A 15,174-nucleotide genomic window follows, 5' to 3' on the forward strand; every position below is an offset into this window, starting at 1 on the left:
TATTCTTGCTTCATAAGGGCAAGGTTACCTAGAGTTCAATGCCCAACGGATTTAGGATGGGTTTTAAATATTTACATTTAGGGTCGGCCCGGTGGCGCACTGGAGAGTGCGCCGCTTGGGAGCGCGGCGGCGCTCCCGCCGAGGGTTCGGATCCCATGTGGAGACCAGTTCCCACTCACTGGCTGAGCACGATGCAGGTGCAACACCAAGGGTTGCGATCCCGTTGCTGGTCCCCTGTACGGGCGTGACACTGTGGGTTGTGATCCCGTTACCAGTTAGTAAAAAAGACAAAAAAAGGAAAAAAAAATTTACATTTACTGCCTGGTCTGTTAGCTCAGTTGGTTGGAGTGTAGTGCTGGTAACACCGAGGTCCAGGCTTAGATCCCTGCAAGGGCCGGCAAAAACAACAACGAAAAAACCTGTATGTTTACCTTCTTTAGAAATCCAGAGATGGTGTTTATCCAACACCTTTGCCATTTGTCATATTTAAACCGTCGTTTTAGGCAGTGACTTTCTAGTTAATCGGGGGCTTTTTCAAATTCCTCATTCACTTTTGCTTTTCAAAGCAGTCAACGTAGCTGGCCTCACCTCCTTTTTGAAGAGTTCTCTGTAGTTTTGTCTCCAGCTGTGACTTTGTTTTCCTCGTCCCTGACTCAGTCCTCCTGCTGCCCGCTTCTCTCTCCTTTATTCACTAATGAACATTGCACCCAGCAAAATGGAGGAGGAGCCTGCCCCCTGTGGGTGCCCCTGAGAGAGGGGGGAGAGGTGGGGATCAAATCATCACAGTAACAAGTGTAAACCTGCAATGACAGCCAGTGCTGGAGGCATTGGGCCATGGGTCAGGATGAGCTGGCGACTGCTGAGGACAAGGCCGTAACCTCAGTGCTGTCCGATCCTCGTCGGCTCCGTCCTGCATCAAAAACAAGTGTAAACCTGCAATGACAGCCAGTGCTGGAGGCATTGGGCCATGGGTCAGGATGAGCAGGCGACCGCTGAGGGGCAAGGCCGTAACCTCAATGCTGTCCGATCCTCGTCGGCTCCGTCCTGCATCAAAATTGCATAGTGCTTAGCACTTGCATAGTGCTTAGTGATTCAGTAACCACTTCTACATGCATCACGTCATCCTGATACTCTGTGTGGGGCAGCACAGGCATTATTAGCCCTTCGTGTAATTGAGGACACAGGGTCTAGAGCTGTTAATGGCATGCCCAGGGTCACACGTCAGTACATAGCACCACTCTCCCCAGGACAGAAAACTAACTTCTTTTCAGGAGAAGGTTTCACATTAGCTACTAGATATTTCCACCTGGGCATCCCAATAATGTCCCCTAAATAAAATATCTAAAACTATTAGTCTTCTACAAAAACCAGTTTTGCTTTTAAAGTTGCTTACATTCATTCTAATGGTGGTGTTCTGCCAGCCAGCTGGGGCCAAAGCCTTGAATTCATCCTCTTCTTCTTGTTCTCTCACTACCACCCCCTCCACCGGCTTCTGGAGAGACCAAATCCACTGAGGATCCCTTAACCAGGACTTGTGCCTCTACCTCTCCCGTTTCGTCTCCATTTCCATTTCCATTCCGTGTCAACCTTTCGTCACACCTGTCAGGCAACAGATGTTTGTTGCTTCTACTATGTGTAAGGTACCATCTTCCTCTCAAGGAGTTTACAGGCAGAAGGGAAGATCAGACATATCCACAACCATCCAGAGGTCGGGATATAAAGTTGAACGTGCGGTATCATTACATAAATATGGATTAAGCACGTCACATGAGTCAGAAGCTTTTCTAGGAACTGGGATAAAAAGACAGACATGCTTTCTGTGCTTGAGGGGTGTGAGTGGAGTCGGTGTGGTCAGGCCCCTCACCTCATATCTGGCTGGGTATGGCTCAGCACATCCTTTGTAGACAAGTTACATGGGAGTAGAGTTAGTGTGCATGCGTGCCTGGGTACCCTTTGGGCTCATTGCTGTTTGTGTGTATTTTGGTATGGAAGGTAGCGGCTCTGAACCACCGGTGGGCAGAGCTTTAGTCTAAAAATAAAGCATGTCCGCTTTGCTGAGGCTTCTCGGGTTTTTTTTCACTTACCTGACTCAGGACCTGCACAGGACAGAGCAGAGGGGTCTGTGATCCAGCCTGACAAGGGGCCCTTACAACTGAGGAGCGAGGCAAGGGCTGGAGTGTAAGCTCCATGGAGGCAGGGACTTTTGTCTGTTTTGGTTCACTGCTGTATCCCCAGACTTCAGAACAGTGCTGAGCACATAGCAGGCTCTTAGTAATTATTTGTTGAATGAATGAATGAGCTAATACGTAATAACCCTCTGGCTTCACTTGGCTTTTTTAAAAGATTTCTCTCCCTAGAACACAGGCATGTATTGAGGCTGGACTGGGCATCAGTTAGCTTGCGAGACAGATGCTATGTACCCAGAATTTTTCCTCTCCTACTTTGATCTTGCTTTTCCCATTCAAAAGTTCATGGTAAAAATCCCATCAAGTGATCTGTTAGAACTTCTAACTTGTTCTTGAAGGACATATTATTGTTCATAGTGTGGATGTATCATGGTTTATTCATTTCCTTTGACTGACATTCATTTTGTTTCTCACTCTCAGCCACAATAAACAATGCTATAATAAACATATTTGCATGTATGTCTTGACCCCAACCTATGATCCCTGATTCTTTTTTCTCTTGAGATGAGTTATTTCCCAGGGGTCCCTTGAGTCCTCATGATAATAGATTCTTGTGGATGCACCCCATTAATCCTCCTGAGTAAATGTGGACTGAACACAGCCAGCTACAATCCTAAAATATGGTTCATCATCCACTCCCCAAAACCTTCAGATCACCTGGACTCTCACCACCTGAAATAAACCTTACTAACATTTTGATGGTATCTCAGTATATCTTCATACATCTTTATATAATTTTACATAAAAGGGATCACATCATACATGCTATTTTTATCAAGATACTTTTTATTTCACCTCTCCCCTCTATCTCCCTTCATGGCAGCATCTTACTCTCCATCTCCACCCCAAGTAAGTCATGTTAACAACCTCATGTGTCTTCCCACATGTTTCTCTTACCTAGACAGTCCTATGTACAGATTTACATATTCATAGATTCACACACATACGTAGCTTTTTAGTCACAATTTTACAAAAGTAATATAATAGCTACTTTCTGCATCTTGCTTTTCCCACTCAAAAGTCCGTGGTGAAAATCCCAGCAAGTCATCTATTAGAACTTCTACTTTGTTCTTGAAGGGCATATTATTTTTCATAGTGTGGATGTATCATGGTTTATTTATTCATTTCCTTTGATGGACATTCATTTTGTTTCTAGTTCCCAGCCACCATAGACAATGCTATAATAAATGTATTTGCATGTATGTCTGTACCAAAGGGATAGATTCCTGGGAGTGATATTGTTGAGTCAAAGGTATATGTATTTTATTTTTCAGGGAAGTTTCCCTTTTTTAACAGAAAAAAATGTACATAGAATTTATTATGCACTATGGTTTGATCGTTTGCCCCTTCCAAAGCTCATGTTGGATCTAATCCCCAATATGATATTTGAAAGGTGGGGCCTTTATGAGGTGGTTGGATTGTGAGAGCTATACCGTCATGACCCTTAGATTAATCCATTCATTGATTGATGGGTTAATGGTTTACAGTGTTATCAGAGAGTAGACTAGAGGCTTTTTAAGGAGAGGAAGAAAGCATCTGGAAATGCTCTTGCTCAGCCCTGGCCATGTAATTGCCTACGTCACCACAGGACTCTGTATTCCCCACCAAGAAAGCCCTCACCACATGCGCCCCTTGACCTTGGATTTCCCAGCCTCCCAAATTGTAACAAATAAATCTCATTTCTTTATAAATTACTCGGTTTCAGGTATTCTGTTATAAGCAACAGAAAACTGACTAATACATTATGTCAGAGACACTGTTTTAAGCATTTCAAATATTGACTTATTAATGCTACATTGCCTTTCAGAAAGGCCGTAACAGTTCATGTTTTCACCAATAGGTATGACAAAACAGAAAACTGACTAATACATTATGTCAGAGACACTGTTTTAAGCATTTCAAATATTGACTCATTAATGCTACATTGCCTTTCAGAAAGGCCGTAACAGTTCATGTTTTCACCAATAGGTATGACATCACTTTTCTAATATCCCACTAGCAAGTGACAATATGACTCCTTTTAACTTTTGCCAGTCTGATGGTTATCAAGTAATATCTTGTTAATTTTGCATGCATTTCAGTAACTAGTGAATTTATTAAGTGTCTTTTCATATGTTTGTGGGTCTTTGGATTTGCTCTTCTCTATATCACCAATTCGTATTGGTTGCCTGTTTCTGTTGGGCTGATCATTTTTCTTATCAATTTGTAAGAGCTCTTTCTATATTAAAAAAAAAACAACGTCTTTTCTATCATATGCTTAATTAATATTTTCAGGTCTGTCGTTATTGATTTTGTTTATGATAGGTTTTGTCTTAAATTTTTAAAAATTTTTAAATTTTCTTCAAATATGGCAACGTTTACTTTTATAGCTTCTAGGCTTCTATTGTCCATGTAGTTGTTCGATTTCTTGCCTAGATTTTAAAAAATCATATCTAAGCCTTTAATTCATCTGCAGTTCATTTTCATATATGGCATAAGATGGTGTCTGTTTTGATTTTCTTCCAGAAAAAGTCAGTTGTTTGTTAAATGGTCTGTCTCTTTTCCCCTGAATTAAATTATCACATTTGTCCTATATGAACATCTCATTGGGAGCTAACTCTATGCTCACACTGATTTGATTACTGTGGCTTTAGTTTCTGATTACCTGGTAGGGCAAATCTCCCCTTACTGTTTTTCTTTTTCATGGTTTTCTTCACTAATATTGGGCATTTATTTGTCCTAGTGAATTGTATGATCATTTTTTTCAATTTCAAGAAAAAATCTTGTTTTTATTATAATGGAAACTGCATGAACTCAATCCTAAGAGAATTAATTTTCTCCTGACATAAAATTTCCCATCCAAAAATATGCAAAACCTTTCCAGCTATTCAGATCCTCTGTTTTGTCTCTGAGTGAGGTAGTAAGTTTTTCTTCTCTATTTTCTGTTACTCTCTTGTTAGCTTTATTCCTATGTAACTTATGGTTTTTGTCAATATTATATATGGAAAAATATGTTCCCATTTTTATTTTTAATTGGTTTTTATTAGAGTAGAAAAAAGCAACTGTTTTCTGTATAATTAACTGGCACCCGTCCATCTTATCACACTCTCTTAATATGTCTATGATTGTTTTTTCTTCTGAATTATCCCGGATTTTCTAAATATACAACCTGATCTAAAGACATGTTTTATTTATTCTTTTCTAATGTTTATGCTCATTACTTCATTTTTTTTTTGTCTTATTGAATATGCCAAAATATCTAAATAATGTTAAATAATAAGGGCGATACAGGTATCTGTCCATTTCTTGGCTAAAATGGAAATGCTTTTACTGTTTCTCTGCTTAAGATAATTTTTGTTATTGGGTTTTTGTAAATGCTGTTTTGTCTATTTAAATAATTTAATTCTGTACTTAGAATTTTTGTTAGGAATGGCTGCTGAGCTTTAGCAATTATCATCTGAACATCTACTGATGTGATCTCTTCCTTAGTTTATTGATGTGATGTATTGTGTTAATAAGATTTGGACATTGGGGCCGGCCCGGTGGCGCACTGGAGAGTGCGCCGCTTGGGAGCGCAGAGGCGCTCCCACCGAGGGTTCGGATCCCATGTGGAGACCGGTTCCCGCTCACTGGTTGAGCGCGGTGCGGGCGCAACACCAAGGGTTGCGATACCATTGCCGGTCCCCAGTACAGGCGCGACACCGAGGGTTGCGATCCCATTACCGGTCAGTAAAAAAGACAAAAAGGAAAAAAAAAAAAGATTTGGACATTGAACCTCTCTTGCAGTTGTGGAATAAAATTTGCTTATTTATTGTCTTTTATACTTTTGTGGGGTTTTTTGTTTGTTTTGCCTTTTAACACATTTATTTTATTATTTTTTTATAGTTAGTTTTTTAAATTTAATTTAATTTTATCAATATACAATGTAGTTGATTTTCGTGTTCATTTACCAAATCTTCCCCTCCCCCTCCCTCCTTCGTCAACATCATTATTGTCTTTTATTCTTTTGATATAATGAAGACAACTATAAGTTAATATTGTACTTATGCTTTTTACCTCTAAATAATAAGTGACATAAATCTATCATTATAATTTATATTAATAATTATTAATCTATACTTTTTTTAAGTTTTGGTATTAAAATTATATTGGCTTCAAAACATGCATTTAAAGGGGCCGGCCCGTGGCTCACTCGGGAGAGTGTGGTGCTGATAACACCAAGGCCCCGGGTTCGGATCCCATGTAGGGATGGCCGGTTCGCTCACTGGCTGAGCGTGGTGCTGACAACACCAAGTCAAGGGTTAAGATCCCCTTACCGGTCATCTTTGAAAAAAAAAAAAGAGAAAAAAAGAATAAAACAAAAAAACAAAAAAACATGCATTTAAAGATTTTTCTATGGCTTGGAGTAGCTAAACCTGCCTTTCTAACCAGTCCCCAGGTGATGCTGATGCTACCAGTCTTTGGACACATTTTGAGTAGTAACTGTTTAAATAATTTTTTTTTTTTGTCTTTTTTTGTGTCCGGCAACGGATCGTAACCCTCAGTGTCGCACCCGTACTGGACCGGGATCGGCAACGGATCGCAACCCTTGGCGTCGCTCCCGCACCTCGCTCAGCCAGTGAGCGGGAACCGGTCTGCATGTGGGATCCGAATCGGCAACGGATCGCAACCCTTGGCGTCACTCCCGCACCTCGCTCAGCCAGTGAGCAGGAACTGGTCTGCATGTGGGATCCGAACCCTTGGGCGGGAGCGCCGCTGCGCTTCCCAAGCGGCGCACTATCCAGTGCGCCACCGGCCGGCCCCTTTCTAAATTTTTTAGATGAATATTTAACTCCTTTATTTCTGGTTTTATTTTTCAATCGTGACAGCATTTGAGAACTCTAAATGTTCCCCTCAGTACTCCTTTCAGGGTCCTATTGGTCTCAATAGGAAGTAGCTTCCTTTACATTTGTTTCTAGATAGTGAGTTTCCTTTTATTTCCTTTTTGATTTAAGCTTTATCTAGGAGTTTGTTCCTTAGCTTCTAACTATTTAACGTTTTTTAGATCATTTTTTATCATGCATCTATACTCTTTCAGCTTTTGATCAGAGTATGTGACCTATAAATTCTGTTGTTGTTAAAACTTTCTTTGTGACCAACCATATGAAAAATTTTTATGCAACTTTTTTTATTTTTATGAAAAAATATTTTCTCTATTTGTGAGAAGAAATCCTTATATGTCCTACATCAAATGACTTGATTATATAATTCCGTTCATCTGAGTAATTTTTTGGCTAGTGTCACATTGCATTATTTTGTTGGTCTGAATGCTTTTTTTTAACTACTAACTCTGGCTAATTGTGAGAAAGGTATTTTGAAATCGTTCATGATAAGTGTATATTTATAAAGTTCTCCTTGCCTTTATATATTTAGCTGCTAAGTTCTTTGATGTCTATGACTGCTATATCGTCTTTATTATTTGTGCCTTTTATTACTGCACGAGAACGTTCTTTAGCATCTAAGTGCTTTTAACCTAAAGCACCACCTCATCTGATACTGAAGTTGCTTTCATTTTTCACTTACCTAACATTTCTTTGCCTATCATTTTATTTTCAACCTTTTATTATCACCTTGTTCTCTGCATTAATGTTTTCCTAGCACTTCAAACTTCAGCTTTCTAACACTGAGCTCATCATTTCTCTCTAAAAACCTTTCCTTTTCTTTATTTTCCATCTCAATTGTGATGGAAAGCTCTTGTTTTGCTGCAGAGCATCCACTCATGTTTGTTGTGAATACAATATCTACATATCCTTCTGCCAGGCCATCCCCTTCCCCTCTCAGCCCAGGAGCTCTGGAAGGCATTCCTCACCCCACTTCAGGGACGGGCACGTGACTGCAGCCCGGGCAATTAGACATCACCTTCTTCCAGCCTCAGGGGACCCAAACAGAACTAATGCAATTCAACTGGACCCCAAAAGGTGGCCACTCTCGCTCAAAAGAGGCACTCCAGAGCACAAGACTTGTTGAAAACCAGATGGCCTCAGCTCAAATCCTGGCTCTATCTCTTCTTTGAAACTTGAGCCATTGGCAGCCCTGTGCCACCACAGTGTACACAGAGTCAGCATGAAGGAAAGCAGAGCTGAGAGCAGGCGATCACAGGGTTGAGCCCCTGGAACAAGCTGGTCCTAAATAAAGCTGGCTGTCCCCAGGATTTTTCAGTTACGTGAGCCAAAGAATCCCTTTTTTGTTCATATTTTGTGATTTGCATCAGAACAAGTCCTAACTGATACAACTGTCACCCAGTGTCCCAGCCTAGAAATTCGAGAACCGCCTTCGATTCTTCCCTCTCTCTCACTGTGCACGTCCTGTGTGCAGGTCTGCAAATTCCTCTTCCTCAATTTCTTTTCACTCTGATTCCTTTTTTCCACTCCTCTAACTCGGGGTGGAGGGTGGGGTGGGGAGGAAAATGAATGTTTGCTGAGTCATTGTTATGTACTCACATATGAACTTTTTAATCCTGACAACACCACTATGAGGAAGCTGAAACACAGGGATGGTGAATAACTAGTCCAGGGTCACACATTGAGCCAAGTGGTATTGCCAGCTCCAGAGGCCACACTTAATACCACATTGGCAGAATGGCTAACCCCAAAAGCAATACCTACAGAACTTGTGCTGGTTAGTACACCACATGGCATTGCCACAGTGGCCTTTCAGTCCTTTTTGAAAATGGCAATGACCCTAAAGCAGTCTAGTGAATGCAGAAGTTACACACACCCGTCCTGACCATTTTGCTCAGGGAAGCGGTCATCGGCCACTAAATCTATCCATTCTCAGCCCCAAAGCTTGCTGAGCCTGTTTGCAAACAAAGAAACAACATCAGGTATGTTATGGCCTTGCCACCTCCTTCAGTCATAAAAAGACAGATGGCCTGGTGACTTTCCCAGCAGGAATTCACACAAGCGTGTGCACACATGCATGCACAGACACCAGTCTGCCGATCTGTCTCCTTAAAAATATACTCTCCATAGAGTCTTTCCCGAATAGTCCTGTAAAGGTATTTCTGCCTCCATTCCTGGGCTCCTCACATTGTCCACGAGAATGCTTAGTGCTCGTCTTCCGGGCCCCCCTTCAGTCCCTCAGATCTGCTGAGCTTGCTCCCGGACTGCTGCCTTCTACCCAGCACTCCTCCCACGCCTCTCACAGCAACAACTCTTCTGCCTTTGGGTCTCTCCTCAGGGAGGCCTTTCCCACCCACCTTGTCAGAGATGGCCCCCTTTCCCCCCAGAATCTCAGCCCCTTGATGGTTTCCTTCAAAGTCCTTAGAACAAAGTGCAACTAGTTCATTCACTTGTATGTTTATTTGGGGTTTGTTTGTGTTCAAATGGGTTTTTCTTCTGTCTTTCTCCTTGAATAGAATATCAAATGGGCATCTTGAGGGCAGGAAACCTGCTTGTCACCATTGCATCCCCCGCACCTCACACAGGCTGGACATGTAGCAGATGCTCAATGTGTTGAATGAGAAAAAGAGTCTGAGACTAGAACACAGGACCCGAGGAGCTGATTTTATCCTAAACACAGATGACTTGGTGGGCCCTTTTAAGCTGCTTGATTGGGGTAAATGGGTAAAATCCCCAAACCCTAAGACCTTCTCCATTTAGTAGAATTCAGTTGGTTCCTGGATAATTCTGCATTCTTTTCCTGTTTGTGTGGCTGGCTTCGACACAACTCTAAAGACATTTTAATGTTATCCCATGGAATCCTGAATTCCTCTCCTGCCTGTGGCTTAGCCCCAACTCTAAAGTTTTGCTAATGACAAAGGCCCATAACCCTCCTTCACAGGGCTCAGCATCCAGCCGGGGAGGAGGCAGGTGAGATCTCCTGCCGTGGAGGAGAGGGGCACTCAGGGGACTGTGGGAGAACCTAAAATGCAGAGCCATGTCCTGAGCAAGGGCTGGATGACAGCAGAGGAGGAAAATAAAGCAAGCCATAAAACACAGAAAGGTCACTCTCTCCCTTCTCCTTAAAGACCATCAATCCAGAGGGGTCCTGCCCCATACCCGGGAGGAAGGAATGCTATACAGAGAGGTCAGGAAGAATCAGAACAGACAGGCCTTGCTGGGTCTCCCCCCTTAGTCTGTTACCTTTAGAACACACTCTTTACCAATCACATTTCTACATGGCAGTCCACTCTTCATTAAACATAAGCATAAAAATACAGTCTTCCCTGGGTCTTGGGCCTTCATTTCTGAAGCCTCCAGGGTAATGTAAAACTTTGATCAAATAGATTTGTTATATTTTCTCTTGTTAACATGTCTTTTGTTATAGGAGGGTTGGCCTGACCTTTATAATGAATGAGGAAATGTCTCGCACCTTTCCTCCCTGACATGAGTCATTTGAGTTTTATGTTCAAACATCATGAAAGAAAATATGACTTGTTAGAGTCGCACTGATAGAAATGAAGGACATTTTAATCTCTGCTAAACTAGCAGATTTTTACTCAGCAATCCTGGAAACAATTGAGGTTTTTATATGTAGTATTCTGTACCTGTGTGCCTGTCTCATGATCATGAAGTGACTCATTCCCTCTTCTCCCTCCAGCCGATTCCTAAGAACTGCCCATTTTACCTGTTACGATTTTCTGTTAAACCCAACCTCTCGCCTCCCATCCCTGCTCAGACCCTCTGCACCCTACACTTGCTACAAAACTGCTTCCGCTGTGACTCCCTGATGTCAGTCTTACCTTTGGAATCCTGGCCCCACACTGGCACCAGAGTGAGGGCTCCAAAATGCCATTGACCATGACCCCCTCTGCCCCCAGTCCATCAATATCTCCCCTTGACTACACCATACAGCTCTTTAGCTTGGAACATAAGGCCCAATAACCCAGCAAGAAGGAAGCTTGAATATCTCTTCACCATTTCTGAGACCCAAGATCAGCTGCCCAATTCTTACTTTTAAACACATTTCAAGACCTGTAAATGCCTTAGGAAGTAAATGAATTCTAGGAATCGTAAATAAATAACAAGCCTTGGGCCTTCATCCAATGTGGATTGCTGCCCAATCATAAGTAAATCATGCTGTCTTCAGAAATGGTGTTGTCAGGCAAATGTCACATAAAATAAGGGCAATGAGATAAAATGCTAAGACCACTTCCTTAAATAGGAAAACACTGACCCTTTGAGGTGGCGAAGAAAGCCCAGGCAAGATGTTTTTTCTCCAGTCCCACATGGAGGAAAACTTTTCCCTGTTCCACCCTTGCTGATCACAGCCCTAGGAAGTATCTTTGAATTGCCAAAGCTACAAAGTTATTCAGGGTTCTGCTAAGTTTCTGGTGGACCAGAATGTGGTCCTCTGTAGTTCACCAGAGTGTTGTAAGTATTTTTGCAATACAGAAAATCTTTCAGTATTGCAGACCTGACGTCATTCTCTCCCATCCTCTTTCAAAAGAAAAAAAATTATTTAAAAAATAAACTATAGAAGCAATAAAATTTTACCATGTAATTAACACAAACCAAGGTGTTAATCATTTGTCAAGGTGCATCTTTTAAGAACCCATATGTCTGCAATATGAAATTGTCTTTTAAATTAAATTTGGCAGTAGTGATTTTAAGAGCATGTGAGTATCATGACTTTTTCTTTAAAGGGTGCTACTGGAAGATCCATTTTTTTCCCCTAAAAGACATAAATTTTTCTTAATCATTCTATCACGAGTAGGACTGGTGCATTTAAACAAAATATTCTAGGGGCTGGCCCATGGCTCACTTGGGAGAACATGGTGCTGACAAAACCAAGTCAAGGGTTAAGATCCCCTCACCGGTCATCTTTTTAAATAAATAAATAAATAAATAAATAAATAAATAAATAAATAAAATAAACAGAATATTCTAAATTCCTTCTACAAAGGTTATCTCTCATTTTGTAATTAGTTTCAAGATTTGCTATTGGTATTAGTTTTGCTGGTGGGGAGGGGGTCACAATTTCTGTTTCAGTCATTCTGAGATTTGCTATTATTTTACTGTCAGCAAAAACAGATTATTTTATTGTCCAGGGCTGTTTTTATATAACGAAAAACAACTTTTGAAATCATTATCATCTGGCCACTTGTTATCTTTCCTGATGTGTAGCCTTCCTATTATTGGCAATATTACCAAAGCAGCACTCAGTATTTTCACTGTAGAGGGAAAGATTAGCCTTTCTCACTTGCATGGTTTAAAGAAAGGAGAAAAGAGAAGCTTTTTATCCTCCTTCTTACTTCCAGGTCTTTACAGCAAACTCATCTCTTAAAGATGGTTGATTATTGGGGGGGATATTTCTGATGTCTAGGTGTCGAGAGACCCCAAAATTGCATGTGTGAGACTTACAGTTCTGTCTTCAAACATTTATTCATTCATTAAAAAAAACAAAAACAAAAACGAAAAAACACTCATTGAGCATCTACTCTGCTGTAGGCACTGTGATAGAATAAAAGGGTGAATGGCCCCCACCTGTGGAGCTCAGTCTCAGGTAGCAGCAAGGAACCTGAAAACAGCAAAGGGGAAAATATAACAAGACCAAACAGACATCTTTAGGGGCCTTAAAGATACTGACATATGTCTGGCGTGCTGCCCACCACACCCCTCCTTATTAAATACGTGTAAAGTTCGACATAACTGTGATCATTTCCCTTAAGGATTATATTTATTTGAGGAGGGAGGAGCTAAATACTTTTATAAATGTTTATATTATTTTATTTTATTGCCTCAGCTTTATTGGTGCTTAGTTTATCTTTTCAGAAGTCTAACCCTACAGAGGACAGTTGTGGCAACCCAAACTGTCACCAGATATGTCTCCTGGGAGCAAAATCACCCATGCTTGAAAACCACTGGTATAAGTGAATAAATAAACTGCTGTTGAGCACTTAGTTCTGGTTACGTGCAGGCCACTATCCTTGGGGGACACACAAATGACTGAAACCCAGTTACCTGTCCTCAGAGAAACTGGCAAACAAGTCAAGAAAAGTATGTAAGTGCTTAGAATGCATATATCTAACTAAATCTCATGTTAATATAGCTTGCTGTAGCTTTCTCTTTTTTTGGGGGGAGGGGGTGGTGCTGGCCAGTATGAGGATCCAAACCCGTGACCCCGGTGTTACAAGACTGTGCTCTAACCAACTGAGCTAACAGGCCAGCTCCCAGTAGCTTTTGTAGGGGGGTAGGGGGTGGTGCTGGCCAGTATGAGGATCCAAACCCGTGACCCTGGTGTTACAAGACTGTGCTCTAACCAACTGAGCTAACAGGCCAGCTCCCAGTAGCTTTTGTAATGACCCTGGGACAAAGGATGTGAAGATACTATCATTGTCATTTAGAGAAAAGGCGCAGAAGTGGCTAAGTAGCGATACTATAATTAGGGCCAGGTATCCTGCCTCCCAATCCAGCAGGCACTCCACCACATCTGGAAAGTGTTGGGCAAGTTCAGAGGAGGGAGAGGTAAATCCAACCTGGAGGATTAGGAGTGGCTGCATGGAGGAGGTGTCATTCGAGATGAGATGTTTAGAGGGAGACAGGGAGACAGGAGGCAGGAACTGACGGCAGGAACGGAATAGATGGACAGCTTGCAGAGTGGTGATAGGGCGATGTAAGGAAGCAGAAATCAGGACTAGACAAATGGGTGGGACACCTTGTGAAGAGCTTCCGAGGGCAGGCCTAGAGGGTCTGGGGATGAAAAAGCAGTCTTTCCCTAGAACCGTGTATGCCTAACACTAGTTTAATAAATTACAGAGAGTGAGAAAGCTTAATAAATTAGGTCACCAGAGAGGTTAGTGTTGGTCAAAAGATAATGGAGGCATCAAAGGACCCCATCTGTCACCTGCTCTTTACCCCTTACCCCCACCCCAAATTAAATGCTTTAGTGAGCCAAGTCCCTTTTACTTTTTTCATGAAAGGAGGATAACTGTACTTTGCTGGTGCCAGAAAAATTTCCAGTCTTGCACTATCAACAATACAAATACTCCTGAGAAAGCTGCTAGCTTAAGCAATATCAGGCATGAATACCATTTTTAACATGAACAAAAAAGTTTTGGAGTGGTGTTTTGTTTATAGAAGTTATTTAGCTCAAATCAAGAAATGCCATACCTTCCATATGCATAATCAGTTTTTCATTCCCTTATAACTGAGAGTTTGCATTCTTTTGGCTAAAATTTCAGAAATGACATCATTGGTACACTGGGCAGAACCCTATTGTGATGCAGAAGCTACCACATTCCAGGAGGCCTAGAGGTTCTGGGGGGACTGGAGAAGGAAACCGGCTCTAGATACAGACTCAGTCCCAGCACTACAAGTCCAGCTGCAGGGTTTCTGGCTTCTGGGGAAGCTCGAGAAGGAAGGAGATCCTTGAAAGGAGCAGGATCTGAAGGGATCTGGAGGGGGAAAGGCTGCAAGAGCTGTAAGAGTCCAGAAGCCAAATGCTGATAAGTGACCAACCTCCTTTCTCCACTCCCAATCTAATATATAAAGGAGAAGGGGCCGTTTCTCCAGCTATGACCTAACACAGGTGACAAAAGCAAGGCCTTTTCCATTGACTTTATTTTATCTTCTTTTTCCAGAAATTAGGTTAAGAGCTCTGATGAAAAGCAAATGGGTTGACATGACCCCTGGAGTTCTTTGGTAGAAAGCTGAAAGCCAGAAGGAGCTGGACAGAGAAAAAAAGGTGATAGAAATAGGGGGAATTAAGAGCCTTGAGAAGCCCAAGACCAGAGTTATTCAGTTGTTTTACCTGATCCCATCATTGGTTAAAAGAAATAGAGCCCAGTGGCTCTATTTCTACCTACCTGAGGTAGTCAATAAATACATACTACCTGTTGAGGACAAAACTCCTTCCAAAATCGGGGGACTTGGTAGAATGAAAGAGCACGGACTTTGGCTTTAGCTCACCTGGATTTGAACCTGGCTGAGCTGCTTAACTTCTCCAGGTACCGGATTTCAAAATAGGAGAAAAGATTGTTAGGAGGCTAGAATCTGATAGCGAACATTAGGCTGCTTAATGTGGGATC

This window comes from Galeopterus variegatus, unplaced genomic scaffold, assembly GCF_000696425.1.
Source record: "Galeopterus variegatus unplaced genomic scaffold, G_variegatus-3.0.2 Scaffold7174, whole genome shotgun sequence".
In the NCBI taxonomy this organism is placed as follows: Eukaryota; Metazoa; Chordata; class Mammalia; order Dermoptera; family Cynocephalidae; genus Galeopterus; species Galeopterus variegatus.